Here is a 15,566-nt window from a genome sequence, read left to right as displayed (position 1 = left end):
TTCAAATATTTAAAATAATAAATTGTAATTTGTAATCTACTGCACATTGTGTTAAGGTGCATCTCTCTAGACCTATGAGTATATTATAATATAAATGATACGAAAAAATAATGATTATTATATTATATACGATATACCTACTATATTCGACGTTTTCTGCAGAAACTAGTTTAACATACCCGTATATTTCTAATAGAAAAATAAATTATTAACGGTAATATAAACAAATTAGGTAATATATAACCTTAGAAATAGTGTCTGGCACACCGTTTCCGCTCAGAATCGTTTTTCGTATCTAATGATTTATTATTGAATTCAAATTTAACAAATCTATTAGAATGACCTACTCAATGACAAGGTACACTCGACACCTACGACCTACCTACTTCACATCTGACAGCAGAGCGACTTCTGTATCCCCACGGCCCTACCTGGATCGCAACTATATGTCTATGTAGACATATTAACAAAAGCATACTACTTGCGTCCGAAATTATTATCAGTAGGTGAGTTACGTCCCTCAAAAAAGGTTAAAAAAGGTTAAGTCTTAACATTCATGTTTCGTTAAAATGCAAACAGATTTAGTAGATACAATTATATAATATATACTCATAACTTATAAGGCTATAATATAATTAATATTATATATAGGTATAGGTGTGGTAGGTACATCTTAATCGATTATTTTCGAGTTATTATAGTGAGCGAGTGTACTTTCGATGTTATACGATGTTATGACCTAATTGAATTTACATCAGTCAATTCAATACGAATTCATACAATTATATTAAATATGACTTAATGTTTATAATTTATAAATATGTTTTAAGTATATAGGTAGGTAGTCCATATATGTATAGTAATTTAATTAATACCAGATAGGTGTAAACTATTATCAATAAGTTATTGATATACGTCTGTGCTTAATTTAAAGCAGTAAAACCTATATAAATACTAAATTTAACGTTATATTATGTATAAAAAAGTATTATCAATATAAATTAATATAATATATGAAATAAAAATGTCATACTATAATGGTGATAAAAGAGAACCACACATTATGTAATTGTAAACCTGCAGAGCTTGTTCATTTTGGAACACAAAATTTTACATGCATGTTCTAAAATCTAAAGTCTAAATATTTATATTATATAGCAATGCAGCAATGCAAAACTGACTTACAAATATAATAATTCAATAATTCAATTTTCAATGGTTAACAATAAATTCTTCAATAATTTTAAATATAATATAAACTAATCTAATTTGACTCTATATCGTAGGTAATTACTAATTATAAAAAGAGAATAAGGAATTTTAAAAGAAAAATATAATTATTTTATCAAGGATTTAATTGTACAAATAATTAATTGTAATTACATAATTAGAATATTATATAATTAGAAAGGAAATATTAACATGGAATTTATATAGTTTTTAATGATTTATGTGATAAACAAAATTGGTACCTAGTATCAAAGATGATGAAAAATGTACTTAGAGATATAACAAAATATTAAAATTTATTACAAAAACAAAATTTATATCCATTTTTTTATGTAAATTATATATTTTATATATTATTATTTATTACAATGTTTGAATGGAAGATAGATATGTTTTTGCTATCAGAATATTAATATTATTTTTATTCGCTAGCGTGAATTAATTTATAACATAACAAAAATAATAAGTTATAATTTTTCATTGCTCTTACGATATATAATGATGTACAATAATTATACCTAACAAACAATCATTTTTGAATATGAATAATAGTACCTAATATTATAGACTAATACCCTAAATACTAATGACTGTATAATATAATATAAACTCTGTGGTACCTACTACCTACCTACAACCTACTAGAGCACCATTCATTGGCGCAACTAGACATTTGAACTAGAGGGTGCTTAAGCTCCAGGTTTTCTTGTGACTCAATGGGACCTAAGACCCAACGATTTTTTAGGGGGTGCTAAGGACCCAAAGCACCCCCCCCCCCCAGTTGCGCCAATGGCACCATTCACACTTATATAGACGATAAGAATATATGAATAAGTGTATGAACGCCAAATATAAATGTTTTTAAATAATAAATTAAGCAAAATAGTAAATGCTTAAGTTCCAACATCATGACATAATCTATAATATGGATCATTATATTGAAAAACGTACTGCCTAACTGCATATTATTAATAAATAATGTCAAATAAAGAATTACGATAAAAGAATTAACCAGTTTTAAAGTCTGATCGAAATGTTATCATCCCGATATTACAATTTATTTAAGATTCTGTAAATTTGACGTTGTTTGAAGAAAGTAAGACAGACAATAGTAGGTACATTATAATGTAATCTTAACAAATGTTAATACATTTGCTAGAATAAACAATGTCAAGAATATATTTTGTTTTTCTAGTTGGTAGAAAAACAGAAGTAAAATATACTGTATGTGTGTATACCTATAAACCATACATCCATACACATAAACGAAAATATAATACGTATTTTTCTTATTTTCCTTAGTATATACTACGTAAAATTAAATAGCCTTTTGAATATCTTAAAAAACATGGCATTTATAGCATACTTATTATACAGACCCAGTGGCATACTTAAAACTTTTTTTTTTTTTACATATAATATTATTATAGTTTTTCGTTATTATCGATCATAAAAATACATCTCATAAGAAATTAATTCTTACTACAAATTTTTTTTTTTTTTTTGGGGGGGGGGTATCCCCACGTGTAGTATGTCACTGTACAGATATATAGACTACCTAAAGGCTAAAGCTATAGATGTATTTATTCATCTCGTTTCGTCTAATTCAGTGCAAGATCATAGGTATACTCAATTTAAATAATTAGGTATTAAAATAAATTTTAGAATTTAAAAGGGTTTTTAAATTAGGATCTCAAAATCATGTCATAATTTATAAATTATAACCAAATAACTAAAATAGTGGTTAAGTGGATGTCGCTCTGCTGTACAGTAGGTTACAAGTGGGTCACTGTAATGGATGGTGTTAAATTTGAATTCAATGATATAATATCATTGTATAAGAAAAACGATTCTGAGCGAAGACGGTCAGTCAGTCTATGATATTACTAAGTATATTTGATGATATTATTGTGAATGGAGTAATTTATATTTAACCTATTTACGTGGAACCTTGTTTTAAATTTTCAATCCTTAGCTATAAAAGTTGAAAATTCCATAAAGTTTTAACTACAAAATAATTATTAAATTATAAATTTGATAAATTTTGTCAAAATTTGAACTTTAAATGCTTATAAAAAAAATTGTGTCTATGTATTTTTAATATTTTCCAAGTGCTATTAGAACGATATATCAGGGCCTTATATTAGGAAAAAAAACTAAAAAAATTGAAAACTTACAATGTCCGTAAACAGCTCAAAAAGAGTCCAATTATTTTATAAATTTTATTGTGTATAGAAAATGCTAATACAAACATTCAGTGAAATTTTCAAGTATCTACAGTCATACGTTTTTTAATTATACAACAAAATAAGAAAATCGTTACATGAGATATCAAGTGAATATCAAATGTTGTAAAAATATAAATTTCAAACGCTCATAAAAATTTAATTTTATTTGATTGTAAACATTTTTTTCTTGATAAAGTTAGACAACCTTATGAGGAATCTTGTATTACATTTTAAAATCTTAGATTTAAAAAGAAAATTTTTTATTAATTTTCAACTCAAAATAGTTTTTAATTTTTGTGATTTTTCCCTATTTTGTCAAGGTTTGAACTTTAAATGCTTATAAATAAAAACTGTGACTACGGATTTATATTTATATTTTTCAAATGTCATTGTAACAATATAGTAGGCCTTGTATTAAATTGTCAAGCTTTTTTACCCAACAAATAAAGTTTTATTGACATTCATAGAAAAAAGACCAATAAAATTGGAAACAGAAAATGTTCCTAAACAGTTCAAAACAAACCAAAATATTTTGAATATTTTATCATGTATAGAAAATGTATATATAAACGACCAGTGAAAATGTCATGTATATACGTTCATTTGTTTTAGAGTTACGCCAAATCCAAAATCGATTTTGTGAAAAACCAATTTTGCGTAAAAATTCCCATTTTTCCTCATGTTTTATGTTGTTTGTCCCGGCGCTTTAAAAAACTATTTGGAATTTAAAATTTTGACTTCCCCAATGCACCAACTAGATTCACTTTCCCGTCCAACAAGATACTGTTGAAGAAAATCCACAAACCGTGATGAAAGACACAATAAAAAAAAAAATAAAAAAAAACACACATTACTGTAAAATCAATACATTCATCGTTCCACTCAGAATCTAATACATGTTTTTGATAGAAACATAACATTTAATTAGTAAGAGAGGTTAATACGCTCAGTCTCAAAATATTATAAAATACGGTGAATTGTGGGGGGAATCTACATTCTACATAAACAAAGTTATTTTTGATAAATAATTTTTATCCAAATATGTTGTTTTATAACGACTTAACATTATGTAATAGAAATATTTTCAAAAATGACTTAATGTTGCCAAAAATAAAGAGTTACGTTGTTTTACCCCGTATATAGGTATACCTAATATTCTTTTAACACAGAACATCGACAAAATATCTTCGGCAATACCTCGTTATCGAATATCCTCGTTTATGATAAATTTAAATAAAAATATAGCTGACTAGATATCTTGCTTCTAAATTAGTTTCAAGTAAATATCTACATCATATTTTATTCATAAATCGATGTATGTCTATTTTCTATAGTCTATTATGCAAAGTAGGTACTATATAGCTTAGATTGTTATTGAAACTCTTTGTAAGACATTGTTTGACTGAGTCGTGAACTCGTAACCTATGTATGGAGTTTATCTCACTAGAGTCTAGACAATTCTTAATTTTCGTAACGATAATATTTTTTTAAACTATGAAACCTTAAATCGTTTATGTATTATGTAAAAAAATTAATTAATTATGTGCATCACCTAGAAATTTTATTTTTAGATGAAAAAGAAACGGTCAAACTATAATAATGCTTATAATATTATAAATACAGATATACTTATTGTTTGAATGACTGCAGTATTATTAATACTGAATTGATGATTTTTTAGCAACTTATACCGGCTACTAGTACCGTGTTTATTATGTTATACTGTATAGGTACCTACTGGCTACTATTATATGTATTGGTATTAGGAACCATTATATTATATTTATGTGAGTTATGCTTATGTTGTTATATATTTATAACTTATGGAGACTAATAATCGTGCGGACAGAATAATATTACCTATTATACTTTACTGCTGGACCAGTCGTCTGGCTTATTTTTCTCTCTTTCTCTCTCTTTTATGTCTGTCTAATACCTGCTCAAGGTCGTAAACTAGGGCTTCTCAAAAATGTTTTACATTCTCAGATACATTAATTTTATATTAAATAATACTGAAAACAGTTTAAAACTGAATAACGTAATGCGTAAATCGTCATTAGTAGTGTTATTTTTTGCACAACAATAATTTAAGAATAGTGTACATTAAAATTTTCAATGAAAATTAAATATTAAATGAAAGTTAATTTCTATGTTTTGGATGCACTTTTAACAATTAACATAAATCGTTGAATTCAGATTTTCTCGTTATATTTTTTACATGATTGGATCGCTGGGCATGTTAGGAGTTATAAAACCAGTACGACTGCAGTATTTAATTTAAGTCTAAAAGTAAAACAATCGTTTTTACTTTTAAATGGTTGTTCAATATTGATACTAAGGCATATAACTCCAGTACTCCACAGCCCACGTAACACAATTAATGCATGTTTTGAACAGGTTTATACAAATTATATTTTCAATAATTAAAAAATTAAAATTTATTAATAAGATAACTTATAAAATGTATAAGTGGTTTTATTTGTATTTAATATAAATCATTATATAGTATTTACAATTTTATTCTGTATGAATTCATTAAAAGCACTTGCATTCCGAAATTTGTTAGGTACCTAGTTAGTAATTTTTTTATTTTAAAATAATTATTAATCTTTTATTTAAGATGGTACTGCAATTTATTATCAGATGCTATAGGTGGTTAGATATTGGTGAATTAAGTATTACAGACGAAAAGTTATTCCATACCCAATAATAATAATAATATATTCGTGACAGGAAAAATTAAAGAGTATATTGTAAAAATAACTCGTCTCAAAAATAAAAACCATGATTTATGATATTTACGATTAAGATGGTCGATATTATGTAGATACTCCATTTTAATACACCTAGCTATTGCTTATTAGGCATGTGATTACGCATTGATTTGATTGCATTCATCTTAAAATTTAAATAATTTTTATAATTTTTATAATATTAGTTTAAGACAATTTCATGTATTATTCACATTTTTTAATGTTAAACCTTAATTCACTATACGCATTTACATAAGGACATATAGTGCGCAGATACACTTTCAAATAGGTCTTAAGTATATTAACCTTAGTTTAATCTCTGTGTCTTACTAAAAACTAACGTGACCTATTATATAATAATATATAGGTTATAAATAATAGGTAGATACCTCATGGGCGTTGCTTGTGGGCCATAACTCATCACAGTCATTCCTAAATATTTACTTAATTTGTTCATGTTTAATACTTGGCAAAACAAGACAATCATTGTTGAAGCTGATGATTATTTTTATTTTCTAAACAGGATTAGTATCACTAATATATTGTATCTACGTATTCATATGATGTGATACTTCATATAGATACGGTGTAATCTCTCCTAGCGAAACCTTTAAATAGCAGACACTTGAACACTTCCAAATAGCGGACGTTTTCCTGGGAACCAATTTTCTACAAACCGAACTTCTGGATAGCAGACAAAATTTCAGCAACCGAAAGACGAGAGTATTTAGAAGTATCGCTGTATATAAGTTTTCCAATAGTCTATAGATATAACAGTTAAAGATTAACAGTTTTGTAAAATATAAACAAAATCGTTTAACGCCGTGATATATAAATATCCAATAGGTAATCAATGTTTTCATGTACAATAAAATGTGAAATTAATAAAACCTTCATCGTAAACTATTAAAATACTCACCGTAATTCGTATAATAGATACATATTACACATTTGCGTCCGAGATTGTGATCGAACATGGTAAGTTATAGGTATACTATATTATATTTATTGCACGTATAAATGTGTTATAATGATTATAATGATAATTTTGAAATTTGTCGTTTATTCTCAGACCGCAAATTGTTTGCCTCCTTTGCATTTGTAGACCCGCAGTGATCATAATCATTTAAAAATGTGCTCCACAAAAATACTTATATACTCTTAAAGAAGTACCTATACGAAGGAGTAACGTTTATAAAAAAAAAATATTCACGATATAAGTTTATTATTATAACATATATGTATAATCTGCGTATTATACGATCTCGCTGCGTCGTCGCATACTCGAATAATATAATATATATAATATGTGCGTTTTACATACAAAATATATACAATATTATATATACCGACGACTATTATAATATATTAGGTATAGTATTCGAATCGCGCCATTTGTGTGTGGCGCACAACAATATAACCGGTTAGTCGGAATCGTCCGCTCTGGGACCTTCTGCAGGGGAGGCACATTCGTTGTTTTATATAACACGACGATATAATATATTATATTATATATATTATATGTATATATATTTTCGTCTGAGTCTGGGATTGCGATTATTGCCGGTTTCGTTTTCATTCGATCCGCACAGCTAAACCGCCCGATGGACCACTTCCGAGCGTCTGTCATCCGTAGTAGTGTGCCTATAACGCATACGCCGCATAGTTTATAAAAATAATATTATAATAATATACACACAATACGTACCGTACTATATTATATTATGCATAATAAGGCGATATATGCATGGCCTGCACATAAGCGTCTATTCAAATATAAGTATAGGTACATTTATAAAAATGAATGGCATGTATTTAGCGACTGAGCTAACGTCCGACCGCTGACAATTTTTTTTCTGTTTATTCGTTCCATTCCAATAGTGCCTTTTCGCAATCGATAATCATACATATTATATTATAATATATTCTGCGAGTCCAAATCTGAATTTGTTTGTTTTGTCTGTCTACGGTACCTACATGTAGGTACATACGTTTTATTTTAATCATTGCGCGCTGCTGCAGTAGGTATACTCTCTGATTTTTACAAAATGTATCCATTGTTATTTATTTTTTGTTAAAATTACAAGTGTTTAAATTTTATTTCAAAGTGTACAGTAGCGAAACGTTTTGCAGTATGTCAAGGATAATATGGTAAGTCACATTGATCATTATTCATTAGTCATTATTACATAACATCTTATACATATAATTAAACTAATTTAATCTGTCAATTGTCATACGGCTTGAAAAATAATCTTAATTTTATATTAATTATAATATCCCATTAAGAAAGAATTTTTTTAAAGCATAGTTATAAATAATTTGATATCATTATTTATTTTAATCAAGGTTTGTCGTCCGTGTGTATAAGTCTAATATAATTAACAATTATTAAAAAAAAAAAAAATTAATCCATCTAAAATTACTTAATAGTATAATTAAGTAATAATACATATAGTCATTGTATCAATAGGTACAGGTATGAGGTAAAGGTATATTGTAGATAGGTAGCTCACTAGTTTGTATTGTTATTTCAAACCTTAAACATTATCTAAACCTATTTTTATTTGAATAAAAAAATTTAAGAAGATAACTGAAATGCTTCATAGTATAACTAATAAATTGTAACACATTTTTAATTATTTTATTTTTTAACAAACAACAATCGTAATTATTACGATCGTCATATAAAATCCAAATATATCTATAGTTCTGTTATATTTTTCGAAAATCCGTTCAAGGAATACTTCTAAAGTTCTAAAGGATGAAAAAAAATAAATATTAGGTACCTACCCATTTCTTGTCAGGTGGCACTACTGAGGGCCTTCCTTTTCTAATATTCTTAGTGTCATATAAATAAAATGTTGTCATCATACTTACTGATTATTGTAAAAATAGATTGTAAATATATTCTTCTTAATAAAAAAAAAAAAAAAAGGTAGGTACCTACCTACCTACTTAAATCAATAATATATAATAATATATACGTTGAAAATAGAAATTATTATTTTATTATGTTATATTTGCCTAAATATATATGGTAGGTACATAAAATCTAAGAATGATTATTTTACAAAATTATATACTTATTACACATGTTGCTATGTTTGTATAATATAGTTAATATATCTGTTTAAAATATTGAATACTCAGTTTAAACCATTTAAGTTTTAATCAAAAGTTGAAAGAACTCCAGCTCTTAAAAAAGTCATTATTTGGCATTTGCTAATATTTAAAGTAAAATAATTATTGTTTATGCACCAGGCGTAGAGAGTATAGGTATCTAATTCTGATTGAAGTAGATCAGCGTCAACCTTGACTATACGTTAAATTGTTATGTCATCAGCAAACATTATTTTAGTGCTGTTTTGGAAAAAAAATTCATTTATGAAAATAAGAAATAAAATTGGTGCTAAATGAGATCCTTGAGAAACTCCCGAAGTAGAATGTGTTGAAATAGACCAAAACTCTTTGTATGCTACTATTTGCTGACCATCTATAATAAAATAAGTAATCCAGGATAAAAAAGATCCACATATACCAATTTGTTTTAATTTTATAAATAAAATCTGGTGTTTTATTTTATCGAAAGCCTTAGCGAAGTCGGTGTAATATGTGACATCAACATTATATCCATGAGAGATAGCGTCAGATACGAAAAGTTAAAAGTTAATAGTAAGTTAGGACTTGTTAGGTAGTAAAGTTTTTTATTTCGTCGGAAACCATGTTGATCATCTACAATTACATTATTTAAAATAGGTAAAACTTTATTAGCAACTATTGATTCAAATACTTAAGGTATAAGAGAAAGCAAGAAGATTGGTAGGTAGTTTGAAATATTTGATAAACCAGAAGCAGACTTTGGAATTAGTCGAATACAATTTGTTTTCCAAGTTATATGGAAAATACCGGTATATTATAGGTATTAGGTAAATATTATTTGGGTAAAAATATAATAAAACATATAAAACATAATATGTATACTATAAACTATATAAAATAGCTTAAAACATGGCAGTATTACGACTATTACTTATAATATAAGAAAAACATGTATATCGTTTATGTATAATGATCGATCATAGGTGTGAATTGGGGGGAGGGACTTTAGGGATTAAGCCACCTCCCAAAATATCGATAGCTCCCCCAAATATTTCCTAAATTATTTTTAATCTTATTTAGTATTATTATATTGTACGCGTGAGTCTCCCCCCTTCCCACTCAAATTTCAAACGCTATTTGCACCTAAGATAATAATATATTATATATATTTCATAATTTGAGAAACATCTGCTCCCACAAAAATGTTTCCACCTCAGAAATCAGAGGGACAGATAATTTTATAATCGTACTCGTATGGTTTTATAAGTTATATGTATATTATAATATATGTGTATAACATATTATTATAAAGTTAATAATTAATGTTATTATGTTAACACAATATTATGTTTAGTGAATGTGAATATGTTTTATGTAACACCGTGTTATTATTTTAATAATTGGATCTAACTTTTAAATACAAACTTTAAGTACCTAGGTACAGATTATTTTCTTCGGTGAAAACCTACAATTTAAGTATAGGCTTATTTTTTAATTAATACAATATATTAGTGTTTATAGTTTTAAAATAACTATCATCAAACATTTTAAACGTACCTACTAAGTATTATTTAATTTATAATATTATTGTCATAATTTGTATTATTATCTATTAAATTTATTTGTCACTAAAAATGTATAAATAAATAATTTCATTATGGGTACAATATTTTTTTTCTCGACCATTGGCGGGTTCTCAATAATTAAAACCCTGCAGTCAGATAACTTTTTAATTAAATTTATTACATTGACTAATTTATTATAATAATAAATAATCTTTTACACTGACTCTATTGGTTTTTTGCTCGCTCAATATCTATGAATAATATGATGATTAAAATTTATAATTAATTATAGGCGTGTCCAGACATCTATCGTATGTACCTAATATGGTATACTTCTGAAAAGTTACGGTAAATTAAAGTTGTCGATTTACATATGCTAACTTACTATAGCTAGTAACTCACTGGGTAATCGCCTTATCAGTTATGTTAGCTTAGGTCTAGAGTCACACAACGTCACCCACCCTAGTCGCCGGGGGTTCCGGGGTTGAGCCTCAAACCAAGAGCTCCATAGGACCCTGAGATTTGCGATCAAAGCCAGTAGGTGTGGGAAGCTTCTTCTTATTGTCATACCTACCTTGTGGGCATATCGTATTTTAAATGCAATATTTAAAATGTATATATATACCTATCTATGATTACGTAATTTCGAAACTAATGATTTGATCAAATGTTTGTGTATTCAAGCAATTTCCGTATACTGTAATATTGACAATCAAATTTCAATAACTATTAAACTAAACATTTTTAAAACACTTAAATACAGATATTTTGGGGGGACATTTATTTTAGAAAAAGGTGTCCGCTAAAGTATATTTGTTCCAAAATTGCCGTTTATGATGACTATATATAATATATATGTTTATTGTTTATAATAAACGTCTATCGATCAGAACGGTTGGATTGGAAAACTTAGATAGTTGAATAGTTGGGTCCAAACTATAGAAGCACTATACAAGTCGTCATTATAGGTATATTTGAATATTTTCTTTAAAAGGTTTGAAGTCCTTTAAAGAACAAAATATTATGATATTTGGGAGGGGTCTTTTTTAACCGGCTTATAGTCACATACTATATGTAGAGTGTAGGTACATACTATATTTACATCCGTCAATCATGTAAATTGTAATCGTGTTGCGGGCTACTTTACTTTGCATAATGCTATAGCCAGTTGGGCCTCTGAAAATTCTACCTAATATCGGCCTACATTATGGTTGTTTCAAATTAATGATACAAATAATGAAATAAAGATTAACGTTATCTAATTGATGTAATCAGTAGCGGATCCAGTAATCACCCAAGGAGCTAGGCAAATTTACAAAAATAATTAAATTACCTTTTTTCAGCCCGATATTATAATACAAAATAACATAAAACACAGCCCAATGGGGGGGGATAATTAGTATCCGTCACTTAATAATATATAGGGTACCTACCAGCTATTTATTATTATCTACGACTCTACGAGTTTGTTACATAATACATAGGCATAATATATTTATGTAGGCACTAATTTTTAAATTTATTAGATCGGAATTCGGTTTGAAGATTTTTTAATGAAAAATTTTATATTTTTATTACAGAATTTTAAATATTAAAACTACCATTGTGTTGAGTGTGATACTGTCGTGCATGCGTATGGGGATTTTCAAATTTATTAAGTTCAATATTATATTTAACTACCTACTTTAAAGTTTAAACTAGTAAAGTAACTATACGTTTAATATGGTTCTTAGCATAGACGTACTCACGGCCCATGGAGAGGAGCGTTCATAGGGTTTAACCCCCCCCCCCCCACATTGATAATTTATTTATGCCCCTGGTTTTTTGTGCACCAATAGCCCCTTACATATGTTCCTAGAAATTGTCCACAACCCCCCTTCCACCCATTGAAAATTCTTGAGAACGTCACTGGTTCTTAGTACTGGAGTAAATATATTACGTAGAAAAGTATCACAGACCCAGGGCCGTAGTTAACCTATATGTTCTTCAGACATAATAAGCCTCATGATCCTAGGCTAACAGAGCCCTACTAAAAAATCTAATTTTGTTTGTGCTATGAATGTTTTTAAAATGTTTTATTTAATTTATAATAATTTGAAGATAGGTGATTAAATTCCAAATACTTATTTATAGTTTATACATTGTATACCTAACTATAAATAAATAAATCTATTAAGATGTAATACCATATAATATCTAGATTGTTTCAATGTTTTAATAGATTTTTGATTATTGATTAGGTAGTACAAACTGGAGGTTGAAACTGCAACTATATATTGTGATATAAAGTTTTTTTTTAATAATTAATGATTTATTCTTGTTAGAAAAATGATATGGGATTACAATTACAGCCCACAGGTATACAAAAATATATAATATTATTAGGTACCTATATAAGTTTAAATAGCCAAATGTTTAATATACATCATAGACCCGGTGATCTTTTTAACGTAACTCCGTTATTTCAATATTTTTGATTCTCGGCGAAGCGATGAATGTTTTGATTTTAGTATTTTACAATATGATGAGTGTTTTGTTTTGTGTGTCTATGACCTGTGTAGTATGTACACGAAAAATAGTTGCAATAATACTTCGATTTTCACTTCAGTATCTTTTTTGGTGATTAAGTAAATCTAGTTGGTACTTTTGATGGGTCAAAATTGTAAAATTCCAAGTTGTTTTTAAAAGCGTCAAGAAAAACAAATAAAAAATTAAGGAAAAACAGGAATTTTTATGCAAAACCAGTTTTTGGCAATATCGATTTTGTATTTTTGATGTAACTAACAAAAAACCCTTAGTTATAATGTGCAATTTTCACCAAATGTTTATAATAACATATTCTATACAACATAATTTTTTTTAAATATTTTAACTTTTTTAAAGCTATTTATAGACATAAGAAATTGTCGATTTTTATTTAATTTTTTAAAATAGTTTGATATTTAAATTATTGTCAATAAAATATGAAAATTGTATACAAAGGGCCTCATAATTAATTAATATTGTAACAGAAAAATCTAAAAACTGTTATATAAAATATAAAACATATATTTTTTATTTCAAATTTGAATGAATTTAGATATTTAAATACAGAATACCAATATTAGTTATTTCGTTATTCGTTGTAGTTATTTAGAATTTCAGAAACATTATTCGCGGGGACTTATAAAATTATAAATATTTGAATTAATTAATAATTTTAAGCTCATACCTATTGATATAAAGAACCTATTCACATTATTCTACAGATATGTGGTATTGACCGAAAAGTTAATAATAATAACATAATATCATAGAAAATAAATACTTACAAGTTATAAATTACCTAAAACTAATAAATTACTAGTCTGAAATATGATCTGTATAGGTCAAAATATCCAAAAAATATTGTGCTTCGAAATAAGAAATTAAAAATATATGTTGTCATAAAAATAATTTAAAAATGGTAACGTTAAAAAATAGTAAAAATCAATTTTTTTAGAAAAACTTTATTTTGTAACGTCATAAAATCATGTTAAAGAAATATTTTCAAAATGTCAATGTTTTTTAAATCACGAGTGTCTTATACTTTAACGTAGGTAATGGAACACCTTGAATATGCAAGATTCTGGATAATTGTGTTTAATATAGATAATATAAATGCTTTATAACTATCTTATTTCGTAATTTTAATTTTTAATATTTTCATTCGTTATTATATTTTGTTCATTATAGATTTATTAATTATATATGAATAATATATTATATATTTAGTTATAGTTTTGAGATAGAATCATCTAAGTACTTAATTAAGTTTTTTGAGAAATATTATTATCATTATTATTGTCAAAAACCATATTATCTATTGTTTATCTATATTTGTAAGCCTTTTTATATTATTTATTAATAACAATTAAATTATTTTATTTCGATAGAGTGAATAAGTAACATATTAGTATATTATATTATTGGTTCGGTACTTCGGTACTTAAAAAGATTTTGAAGTTGAACATTATAATATTCACTATAATATTTAGCATTTCAGCAACCCACCCCTCGTCCCATTCATCCGTTATGCTAATTGCCAACGGTGTAATTATTACTTGTCAACAAATAAATTCTAACCCTTTGAATATAATATAGATGCATATGGCCGTAGGTGTCACATGTTATAAACATTAACACACAAAGCAAGCGTTTACTAAACAGCTATTATATTGTCTATCCTATTTGGTGTATTGTGCGCAGGTAGAAATTTACGCGATTTATTTATCTGCAATAAATTATACAAGTCTTATGGAAATATCTGGAAAACGGATAACAACGCAATTCGCAAACGAGAAATATTATTTAAAAAAAAAAGGACTGTTTAAATGTGTAGTGTGCGTATATTAAAATAATAACAAGAGAAAAATGATAATTTCGGACCACTTTTTTTACATTGCAGACACACACACACATAAACATTTATTTTTATTTTTATTATTCCTCCCGACGTAGTTCGGGTTGCTAAAATATTGATTGTCGGATTCGGATAGCTGCTCCGCTCCGCTGCTGAGGACCAGGCGGCGACGGCGGCGGCAAGAGTGAGTGTAGGACGCTTTTTTTTTAAGCAACCTTCTCCTATACACAAACGCACACACGCACACAATAGTACGTCGCAGGCGCATACAGGGTTCGTCTGGGACGTACATTTGGCAACGCCGCCG

The sequence above is a fragment of the Metopolophium dirhodum genome, chromosome 5, assembly GCF_019925205.1.
Source record: "Metopolophium dirhodum isolate CAU chromosome 5, ASM1992520v1, whole genome shotgun sequence".
In the NCBI taxonomy this organism is placed as follows: Eukaryota; Metazoa; Arthropoda; class Insecta; order Hemiptera; family Aphididae; genus Metopolophium; species Metopolophium dirhodum.
Note: the sequence above shows the minus strand (reverse complement) of the source record.